The sequence below is a fragment of the Poecilia latipinna genome, unplaced genomic scaffold (assembly GCF_001443285.1).
Source record: "Poecilia latipinna isolate Pla-1442-1.1 unplaced genomic scaffold, P_latipinna-1.0 Scaffold94, whole genome shotgun sequence".
NCBI classification, from domain to species: domain Eukaryota; kingdom Metazoa; phylum Chordata; class Actinopteri; order Cyprinodontiformes; family Poeciliidae; genus Poecilia; species Poecilia latipinna.
The window spans coordinates 412,764-424,763 of NW_015112710.1; the positions used below are offsets into that span (position 1 = coordinate 412,764).

At 39.1% G+C, this 12,000-nt stretch overlaps 1 long non-coding RNA gene across 1 annotated transcript in view; it reads left to right on the plus strand.

The window, feature by feature from the left end:
- LOC106941819 (uncharacterized) overlaps positions 1–4,705 on the plus strand; it is a 10,203-nt gene extending 5,498 nt beyond the window's left edge. Inside the window, exon 2 of the long non-coding RNA XR_001423463.1 lies at positions 3,452–4,705. This is a non-coding gene — a long non-coding RNA (uncharacterized LOC106941819). The remainder of the gene's footprint in view (positions 1–3,451) is intronic.
- The last annotated feature ends 7,295 nt before the right edge of the window (positions 4,706–12,000 follow it).

Genomic DNA, 12,000 nt, shown 5'->3' on the forward strand with positions numbered 1-12,000 from the left:
AATCCTGTGATCCTTGAACCTTTAAATCAACCCCATTAACGTTGTAAACACTTTCACGTCTCTTCCACTTAACTAAGAGATTGGCACATAATTTTAGGAATGAAGAGATGGTTAAAGTGAAAGCTTCAGCAACCATCAATGCTGCTAAGCATTGTTAGCTGCTGCTAACAACAGCAACAAGATGCTTAGCTAATCTTGCTAAGTTAAAGATTAGCAAATCTTTAACTTTTTAAGATTTGCTAACTTCAAATGTGCAAAGAACTCCAAAGGACTTTCCATAAACATCACAAATGCAAGACAAATAAGTGAAAATGTTCTGTTCTATTCTGCTTTGCAAAATACTCAAGATCAGTCTGGTTGGAGGGAGACCATTAGTGTACATCAGTTCTCCGTGGACTTTGGTCCAGATCTTCCTTCTGCTTTGGCTGTCATTTTTAGCATCTTTGTCCTGCTGGAACATGACAGTCAATCTCACTGTCCTTTGCAGGCACTAACAGGGTTTCTTCCAGGATTGTACTATATTGGCTCTTGGCTGCTTAGATTAAGATTGTCCCATCAGTTTTGGTGTGAGGCCTTGTCTTCATACGTGTGGGTATTCTGTCTAGGTTTGGATGATGTGAAATTCAGATTTTTATTTTTTTATTTAAAAAAAAAAAAAAAAAACTAAACCTGGTAAACGTCTCCACACCTGTATCCCCGATCAGTCTGGCTTGTTAGTTAGAGTTTGTGATTTTTGTTTGCTCAATAATATTTTCAGACAAACCTCTCAGGCTTTTATCGTACGGCTAGATTCATATTGAGACTAAATTACACACGTGGGCTCTTTTTACTAACCATGACAGAAAAGAAGTCTGAATACAAACACATGCAATAGGATTTTTATTTCTAAAAAAAAAAAAAAAAAGTGGAAATCAGTATCCTTTGCCTAACTTTTGTTTACTAAGTGAAGTCTGAGGGCAACGGGTGGAACTAGATTTGATTCAGGGGTATCAGAGTAAAGGTGGTTAAATAAAGATCCTCTCCACACATTGTATCAAACTGCACTAATTTGTGTCAGTATAGAATACATGTTAGCACTGACGTTTTGCAACGTAACAAAATATAAGAAATGTTCAAGGGGGTGTGAATACTTTTGCAATGCTTCATAATAGAGCGTTATTTTTCTTGCAAGTGAAAGCTAATGAGCCTTTCAATGACTCAAACACGAGCCACGATCACTTTGGGAAGTGTGCGTCTGGCAATGGTGCTATACTTTGAGATCCCAAATAACTGTGGGACTCGCCTTGTCGTGGCCCAGTGACTGCTTGAAATTAAAATGAGCGTGCAAACAGCCCTCTGTTCTAACATATTTCTCAGACTCATTTGATTTCTCTCACCTGATCGCTAACATGAACACTCTTCCTCTTCACCTTCCTCTGTCTAATGTCTAACGTCAGTCACATTCCTCAAATCGGCTCTAATTAACAAACTCCTCCATATTGAATGTTTTCTCAATTCTGTCAAAACAATGTCGTTTCACACGATGTTTTTAAAAACAGGTTGCAAAACTGTGAGGCCAGTTTTACTGACAGTCATGTCACTTAGTGATTATGAGGGCAATTTCCCCTCCACAATAGTGCCACCAGCATCCTGAGAGGGGACCCATCTGCTCCAAACACAGAGCAAGTTTGGGAGCTGGCAAGCAGATCAAATGCATCACTGCCACCTTCTACAGCTTAGTGATCCATCTTTATTTGGCCTGGTCATAAAATGCCTATAAAGGGAAGGATAACTTTGAAATGACTCCTCAACAGCAGGAGACGACTTGGACTGTTGCAATATTGCCACCAGTTGGGGAGAAAAAAAAGGAAATCTGAGATCTCATTAGAAATGCATTAAGAGAGCAGGGAGAAAAGGCTGAGGACGAGGAGATGAGCAGGATTTTTTATTTATTTATTTTTTTTTATCTGTTGAAGGAAATATTCACACTTTTAATCTGGTTGACAACCATCCCTTTTTTCCTCGGTCGTTGCATTGTTTTTTTCTCACCATTACAACTCACTTGACGATTTAATATCAGCCACAAAACGAATGTATTCCGATGTGTTTTTCCTGAAAATTGTCATTCAGAACAACTCGTGAAGAAAAACTTCTTCATGTGTCTTCCTTACTCTCATATAAAACTGAAAGACTCTTATACATCCATATATTATGTTACATTTTATAAGTTTCTTTAGGGGTTTGTATTTGACACTGAAAGACTACCTTTCCCTCTAAAAATAAGCCTTGGTAATATAACCTACTTTTACAGCCATGAAACAAAATGTAGGTTGCTCCATATAAAAGTACCTGTTAAGAATAAAGCTCCTGCACTTCATGACTAACCCATTAAAGGGAAAGTAATCTTTACACAAGGACTTAGCGCGAACATGTGACAGGCAGGTTTACTGTTGCCAAGTGCCTTTAAATGTCTTCACACTTCTTCAACTTTTCCACTGCTTGCCAACCCGTAAAGTTTAACATGTTTTCTTTGGATTGTCAGCTCAACCAGTGTAAGATAATGAAATAATTCATGCTTTTCAGTCATTTTATTAATATAAATTTCAATGTTAAATCCATCATTAGAAAATAGCAGGTTTCAGACCTGCTAACGCACGACCTTCCACAGGAACCCACGAAAGGAGTGCATTAGTCAAGACGGGCCAAGGTAACGACCGGAGAGGCTGCAGAAACGCACAGTTTGAGTGTCCACAACTATTTATTATTCACTTCACAAAACTGATGTAGTGGCTAGGAGACAGCTAATCTAAAAAAAAAAACACCCATAAGAAATCCCTTTCGCAGTTCGCCCAGCGAGATGAGAGGCTTAGTAACCGTGTGAAAAAATTGTTTTCTGGTCAGATGAGACCAAAATCAAGCTTTATTAGCCAACTTGAATAGTCCATAAAGGGGAAGAATAACTTTGAAATCACTCCTGAACAGCAGGAGACGAGTGCTGCAATATTGCAATGCTGCACATCTATCTGAACACATTATTCACACAATGAAATATAAAAACAACATCATGCTGCAGGGATGCTTTTCTTCGGTAGAGCTGTAAATGCCTGACAACACTGGAAGACAACCGGTTAAAACTTAGCTTCTGTTCTCAAGAAGCATGGGGAAAACCTTTGTTTTGGTTTGCAAAGCTGCTGGAGAGTTGGAGCTGTAACTGCAGGGAAAGGTGATTCTATAAAGCATCAATTCAGGGTTTCTGAATCTGAATGCACACAAAAACGTTGGTTTACTTTATGGTTGCCTTTCACAGAAAATCCCAGTATTATATTTTGAAGTTTGTAGCTATAATGTTGCAATATCTGGAAAAAAAAATCAAGTATGAGTGTTTCTGCAAGGTACTGTTTGAGTTTTTATTTATTTATTTTTATTTATTTATGGTTATTTATGAGAATTTCTTCTTTTTTTTCCACTTTAGACATTACTTCCAAGAAATTACTAAAGCATTACTACATAATGGCTGGACACTTCAGTCGCTCCTGAAGCCTGATGTGGCCGCTGCCCGGGTCGAGCATGGAGCATGAGCTGAGTACGGGTCTGTCTCTTTGGGCTATCGCAGCCATTGTTTGCAACTCCGTAGTGGGCCTGCTCATCCTCATCCTCTTCGTGGTCCTCTACAAAGCCTGCAAGGTGCCTTCACATCAAGACAAAATGCCAGTTTTTGCTGTCAGACTGGATCAGACAAGGGCAGAGGAGAAGTACATGCTGACTGCAGCCTGACCGAGGTCCTGAACATGTCAACCCGATGCAAGGACAAACGTCAAGTCACGAGGGTAGAGGTGGAGAAGTCTTCCCAGGCTTTTCTGTCTCCCCTCTCTCTCCATTTGTGCTACAAAAACCGTGTAACAATGCGCCACCATCATTCCCATCTCGCCTGTGCCATTTGGGGGAGCTCAGAGTAAGCAAACTGAGTTAAGATTTGAGGCAAGACCATAAGCAGCAACAACAAGCAAGGCCCAAATCCTCTTATCTCTGCTGTGCGTCGCTGGGACTGTCCATCTGTCAGTCAGTTTGGCTCGCTCCACACAAGCAGATCGCCATCTCCTCCTCCTCCTCCTCCACCACGTCAGTCTTTTTCATCTCGTCACGCAGGACGGCGGCGAGGATGTGGAGGCGAAACAGCAAAAGTGCAATGGAGTGGAATAGAGGAGCCGGGGTTGATAAGTCTGGCGGGTTGAAAAGCAGTGAAATGTTTTTGAGAGCGAACGTTAAAAATGTGACTCGTCCCCGATCAGTTTTGCTGTATGTTTTAGCTGCACCGCTAATGATGGAAGCAGCAGAGCAGCAAACGCACAACAGGTCGAGACCCACGGCTTAAAGCAGAAGACAGGGAGCGCAGAGACGTTACTGCAGGTCGTCTCTGATCCACGACAGATGGAGATAAAGTTTGGTTTATACTTTGGAGGAAAGGAGATAAAATTCAGGGGAAGAATTGGAAATAGGACACTTTGATGTTTTGTTGACAGAAAAAGGAGCTCGAGGGCCCTGTTTGACAGTCTCTCCCTGATCCAACCCCCACTGGATTAAAATCCTCTGCAGAAGTGCAACTTACAACACCGTTTCTTTTGTTCTGCCGTGCCTTCTTCTCTTTTTTTTTCCTCCTCAGCTCCAACGAAGGCGGAGGACTATTCTTACAGACAGGCATCATCAGTGTTGACTGGGGGGAAAAAAACAACTAACTTTTACACTAAAATATCATTTCTGTTGTAAGAAGCCTCCTGGGAAAACATCCAGCATTTACAGTAGAGAATTTGTTTATCTTGTAAAACAGGTGTTGTTTTGATACATCAAAGGGCTCAGTCGAGATATGCGAGACGTAACCTCACATAAACTTTCATGGACGGGGAGGTAAATGTGAAACTTGTATGGGATGATTAGTAGCAAAGATTTGCTCAAATTATTAACGATACTGAAACCATTTTGGTAACATTTGGAACTCACTGATCATCTTGTATCTTTTTTTTTGTATGAAAAGCTTCTGATCTTTTCCAAGGACATTAATGACTTTTTTTAATCTGCTGATGAATCAAAAAGTTCAAAGCCATACTAGTTGTTAGCTTGCAATGCTGTATATATATATATTTTTTTTATTATTTTTTAGTTTATGTGAATGAATAAAGATGAAATAAAACAAAAGAGTGTTTTGTTTTTTACATTTATATTTGCATTTGTCTTTATTGATTGTAAAGTATTTTTGCTTTTAAGTTACTGACAATGTCCACATCTGGTGTCACAGTTTCATTTATATAAAGTCATTGACTTCTTTGCTGACATTCTTACATGTCAGGTCATCAAGCAAATTTAAATCCATCCATCTTCTTTGCACCCTTGTCCCTTAGTGGGGTTGGGAGGGGTGCTGGTGTCTATCTCCGGCTAACGTTCCAGGCGAGAGGCAGGGTCACCCTGGACAGGTCGCCAGTCTGTCACAGGGCAACACAGGACAAACAACCATGCACACACACTCACACCTAGGGGCAATTTGGAGAGGCCAATTAACCTGACAGTCATGTTTTTGGACTGTGGGAGGAAACCGGAGTACCTGGAGAAAACCCACATATGCACAGAGAGAACATGCAAACTCCATGCAGAAAGACCGGGACTGGGAATCAAACCCAGAACCTTCTTGCTGCACGGCAACAGCTCTACCAACTGCACCACTACGCAGGGATGGATACTTTTTCACATAGGCTCAGTTTGATTTAGATTTATTTTCTTTAAAAAAAAAATCAACAAAAAAAACTGAATTTTGTAGTCTCTTATATTAACTTTGTCCAACATTTAAAAAAAAATTGTTTGATGATCTAAAGGATTCAAATGTGACAACAAAAAAAAATTAAAAACTTTTGGAATTGGCAGACACTTTATTCACTGTTCCATATATTGCTTTTAAAGTCTTTGCCCTTTGGATAAACAACAGAGTCTGAACTAAAATAAAAGCTGACCTCATGCTGCCTCCTGTGCTGAGATAATCAATGTTCAGCACACTGCTTGGAACCGTGACCCACTTCCTGTTGTTAATCAAGCAGAAGCGCATAATCCTTATCTTGTAACCACAACCCAGAGTCGTTCTAATGGTTTTGCGAATATAAACGGCTTATATCTTCTTACTGACAATTAACATCATCCTACAGATGGAGCAATAATTTAATTCAGTACGTGTCCAAATATAATAACAGGAAATTTGGAAAATATCAGTGCCCATGGGCGTCCAGCAGTAACAGTTGATTGTTGTAGGCACTTTGAATTTCATATCATCATTTGCTCTTCTGTTTTAGGTTCGCTTAGTCAAGAGAGATATTTTTTAATGTGCTGATTTGCACAAAAACACCTAGTTTATATACAGAGATATTGCTATAGTCAAATAAGTCTAATCATACAGACTTATACATATATTCCAGTTAGAGTTCAACGAGTTACAAAATGATTCAGTCTCAGTGTGTGAGAGAAGGAAAAGTGAAACTTAACACATAGAACTCTCCTTTTATGTCTTTTCAGTCACGTACACGGCGCCGTCCACCCAGCAGCTCTCTCCTGCATGGAGTTTCTCTCGTTTTCTCCCGTCTCTGGTTAATTTGTACCTCTGTCCCTGAATCAAACCCGATTCAAAGGAGTTTCGGTGGAGAGGAGGAGAAGAAGATCTCCTCTGAAACCTCTGTTATCAGTTCATTCGTCCCAGTAAATAAGCCAAAGTTTTATTTTTCAGGACTCATAAAGCGGCAACAATGTAAGAAAAAAAAAAAACTTCCGTCAGAGTGAAGGGAAATCTCCCACCTGGGGATCTGAGTTTGTCTTGAAAAGTTCACACAACAAGAGCACATTTGTTATAGTTTCAGCATGTAACTGGTGTAACATGTTTTCTTACTGTTAATGTTAGTAGTATACATTTTTTAAAAAGTAGTATAAATGTACAAAGAGCGCTGAGTGGAGTGCCGTCTTGTGTAAAACAGGTTGGGATGGGACTTCTTCTTATATTTTTTTTTTTTGTTAAATTACTATTTTAGTCTTTTTCTAGTTTGACTCAATTGAGACAAAAACTTCAGAAGAAAATGGCATATTTAATAAATTAGAATGTTACAGAAAAGTTAATTTATTTCAGAAACTCAATTCACTACGTAAAAGGCATTACATAGTTTAATTATATAAAGACTAATGTTTTCAAACCTTTAAATCTGATCATTTTTTTATTATTTACGGTTAATGAAAGTGCAACATTTATGACCAGAATAAGACGTCAGATCAATAAAAAACATTATTACAGAAATTTGGGCTTAATAACAAATATATATTTAAAACCTGCTTAAAAGTTGTTATTTTCAAAAGGTATTTTTAATTAGACAAGCAGGCCTCATGACCTTCAGTTCATTGAACAAAATGTATATAACCTGATAATAAATGCATTTAATACAAGGAGAAAAGAGAAAAATCGAACAAGGCTTGTGTGTGTAATGTGTGAATAAACCTTGTGCTTTGTTTCCCCTTGTTAAAGATGTAAGTCTCTGTGGATGTATTCATAACATTTCTCATCTTTATCCTCTGACAATTTTTCCACAAAATACGAACGATCCATCCAATCGTAAGTCATGCTCTTACGTTCCACAAGGTGGAGCTACATGTTGAAAAATTGGATAAAATGCATATTTTAAACATGTTCCACCTTATGTTTTTTGACATCTGTGGCATTTTAAAAATGTGATCTGTTCTACGTCGGCTTGCTCTTCTGAAATATGCAAATCAAAGCTAATCTTTATTACTTACTGTGGATTTCTCAGAGGTTGTATCAGGAGATTAAAAATGACCAGAGTTTCTCTGGGACGAATGCGAGAAGGAGAATGTTGGGGTAAAACCTCCCTGCCATCCAACACATGCTGGATGTTTTTTTCTGGTAGGTCTACCAGATGGTGAGAATTACACACACCTCCAATTTGCACATGCAGGTTGCTGGTTAGCCAAGTGGAGTTGTGAGTTTTTTGTGTTACATTTCCAATGCAACATGTTTTTGTCACAATGTCAAAAAGAACCCTGGCACTATATTCAGCAATAAGCGGAAGAAGAGGAGGAAGAATAAAGCATAAGCCTGGGTTCATCAGGTTTATATTTTACTATTAAAAAAAACTCATGTAAGACCTGTAAGACCCTTTTCTGGCTTCAGAGACTTACTGTGTGCAGCTCAAAGCAATGTGCAAAAAATAAAAATAAAAAATCCAGACATTTTGGATTTTGGGTGCATGATTCCTCCTGACTGTACGCATCAAGATATGCTAACAAACTGTTGTTAAAACAAAATGATCTGATCTGCATCTTCACATGTATCCTCAACCACAGTAAGGCTAAAACTAATGGTGGATGTGCAGAAACCACCGATACGTATATCTTTAACACACTTAACAAATTCCCACAGCTGTGATAAAAACATCGCGGATGTCACACCCATGGCAACGGCATCGATTTAAAATTAAGACCTGCGTCATGTTTGTTCACAGCAGTTGCTGTGAACTGCATTAGCTGTGCATCCGTCGAGCCTGCGTTTGAGATAACAAAGAATGTGATGCTATACTGTATCATCACACTGTTTTACGTGTGCGATAAGCAGGGTTTGTAGCTCAGAGCGGGTGAAGCAGATGGTGTGGGCTTTTTCCCGGGTTGTTGATTGGAAACTGCTCATCAGAAAGGCAGCTGCACAGCTGACTGTCTGCTTGTCTTTTATTTATCTTCTTGACAGTCACTCTCTTGATCTTGGTCTCTTTGGCAGCCTTTCTCTGTTTCTCTGTTCCCAGCTACCGCCCAGCAGAGCCAGATTCATGGAAACTGGCCACCGCAGATTCAGAGATGTTATCGGCCATAAGGGAGACGTGAAGGTCAGCGCGTGCAGTGTACGAGCTGCTGCATTCTCCTGATATTCAAAGCAAATCTTCTATAAGCAATGGAAACAGTTATTATGTAAACCAGTATGATATCTGCCCTCCTTACTTCTATCTTTCCATGGATCCACCCGTCTAGACGTTCGGTGATCATTTGCAAGAAATAAGATATGGCTTTCGCGATCCGTCATGCGTGCTCTGATTGTTGTTGGGAACTGTTGCTCGATTAATGAACTGAATTGCATTCAGTTGTGAGCTGCAAATTCTGCCTGCATCCCTGTGGTATTTGAAATGGAAGCATCTCCCTACATTCAGCACGGTGTTATATAATGAAAGAGACATTACAAAGAGATTACTAATAGATGTACGAGGAGACGGTAATCTGAAACTCAATCCTCACTGCTGCTGGTTGCATAATGCACATCAGGCTCAACATCAGTCATCAGCACTGTTAGTCTCTGCCACTGTGTGACTGTGGCGGTGTGTTTTTTTTTGTGTGCATGTTCGTTTTAATGCGATCATCAGAGGATCAGATGTTAACATTTGTTTTCTGAGCCCCAAAATGGAACTGATTTTTTTCTTTTTTTTTTTTTTTTTTTTTTTATGGCTTATGTAATATACAATTAATATAGGATTGTTATTTAGTGGCTCCAAGTGACACATCTCTGGTGTGTTTGGCTTGAATAGACTGCCTTGAAAAGCTATTTGTACCCATTTAACTTTTAAATGTTTTGTTGCGTTAGAAACACAAATTTTTGGCGTGTGTGTTATTTGGATTTAATTATCGACCATAACAAAGCAGTGGCTTTTTATTAGCTGGAAAGAAAATGAAATGTGGCGTAAACATTTGTACAAATAAAACTCTGAAAAAACAAAAGTGATGCAACTTCATATTTAGCCTCTTTGAGTCAAAACTTGGCAGAACCATATATACAGCAGAAAGTCTTTCAAAGTATTTCTGCAGTTTTGCACAATGAGTGACTGACGTTTGATTGATTTTTGAACTGCAATTTTAATGTCTTGCCACAGTTTCTCATAGGATAGAAGTTTGAACTCCGGAACATTCTTAAACAAAGACTAGCTTTAATATGAACTATTTCATTGTTCCTTTGACTGCATGTTTAAGGTGTTTTGCCTGCTGGAAGGTGGACCACCAGTCCAGGCTAATGAAAGCATTTTCTGGGCTCTGTGAAATTTTCTTTCAGGATTGTTCTGCACTTAGTGCTGTTTCCTGTTTCTTGCCTGTATGCACATGTCATGAGGTTCAGTGCAGGTCCTGTGTGAACGCAGCACCTGTGTTCACATGTCCGATGGCTCCCTTACGTAGGACGTAGGAGACTGCAAACAGAATTTATGGTTTTCTTTTTCCCAGAGTTTCGTGATGACCAGGTTTGGACTAATAATTGCTGTTTTTTGATAAATCCTTGTTTTGCCTGACCTGTTTATGTGAATGTCTGTGTTATAAGTTTTCAGTTTTATCATTCTCTTTCCACTTATGGATCACAGATTGAACGGTGGTCTGTGATATACCCACTATTTTATAACCTAACACCGCTTTAAACTCCTCCTGTAACCTCCTTTGTCTTCATGATGCTGTTTGTTATCTGATGGTCTCTAACAAACCTCTGAGGCCTTCACGATTGATATTGAAAATAAATGACACACAGGTGTAAAAATATTTGCTTTACGCATTATGTTTCCCTAAAATTGTCAAAATCCTGAATTCCTTCCTCTTTGCGATCATGTGTCTACATACATATGTTGTTATATGGCTCAAAAACCCAGTGAAATACACCGAAAGCTATGATAGCAAGGTCACAATATGTGGAACGATTCAGGAGGCATGAACACATTTGCATTTCTCATGTGGGTATCTACGTTTCTTTCTTAAGTGTGTGAAAATTGAATCGGAATGCTCTAATCTCTTCTAGTGAAAAAAAAAATGGCACAAACCCAAGCACCCTTCCAATAAATGTGTTTTGACAGCAATTCTGTTTTAACATTTAAATAACTGTAATTTACTATGAATGACCATTTTGTCTGCAGAGGTCTAATTATAGCATATAATAAGCTTGAGTCAAGGGGTGATGGGAAAAGCATCAGCATGCAAAACATGGTGAAATGATGGGGACATGATGAGTGTGTGAATGTGACAGACGAGCAGGAGAATGCGAAAAAATACACCCTGTTTGGTTTGCAAATTCACATTTCCATTATTTCACTAAACTCCACATGATTTGCCTGAGTTTCACATTTGTCAAACATACAAAACTTGACATAAAAGCATATAAGCTAGTCAGATCTAATGCAACGGGGTGTTGCTGGGACTTAGGCTTCGGGTTGATTGGATTTAGCAGGCTGAAAAGCAGAGACCTGCTCGACCCTGCCGTACATTTATTTGAAATTCAACTTTTACGCCACCTGCCAGCCCTGTCTTCCAAAGGGTAATACTGCCACCTGTTGGTTCAATTTGAGACTGCAGGCGTTGACTGCAGCAGCGCCAGGATCCCTGTGCTGTGGAGCATGCTGTTGCTGCTCTCTGCTGGTGTTTCTGGGTTGGGAAGACATGAAATCAGAAGAGTCAGTGGGGGGAAATTCACCCAGAGCGAAAGCGGCTTTAGGATACGTTTTTCGTTTAACCGACACATTTCACAGGTGAAGGATGGACAATTCAGATTGTCCATTTGAATTATACAGCAGTGGTGGTAAATGATGGTGGCAAAATAAATAAATAAAATATGAAATTAACAGTGTTTACTATTGTTGTACTATGTGACAATTAAGGCGTCTTGCTAATGAAGTCGTACCTCTTGAACCCTTTTGCACTGCTATGTTAAAACCGCAAATATCAATGTAAAAAAAAAAAAAGTTTATATGCTAAAAATTAGTAAAGCAAAATTTGATAAGTTTAAGTGTACAAGCTACGAAAGGAGACAAAGTACCTGCTTGGGTTCATCGAATTTTTACTTTTGGCAACTGAAGTGTTTTCCTGTGTGTCTCCATCGAGGTGAGTAGCAGGTGGGGTCATTAGTGAGGAGAGGCACTGCAGGCATCATTTACCTCAGCAAAGGTCAGTGTTCATGATTCAATAATAAGAAAGAAAACAGAT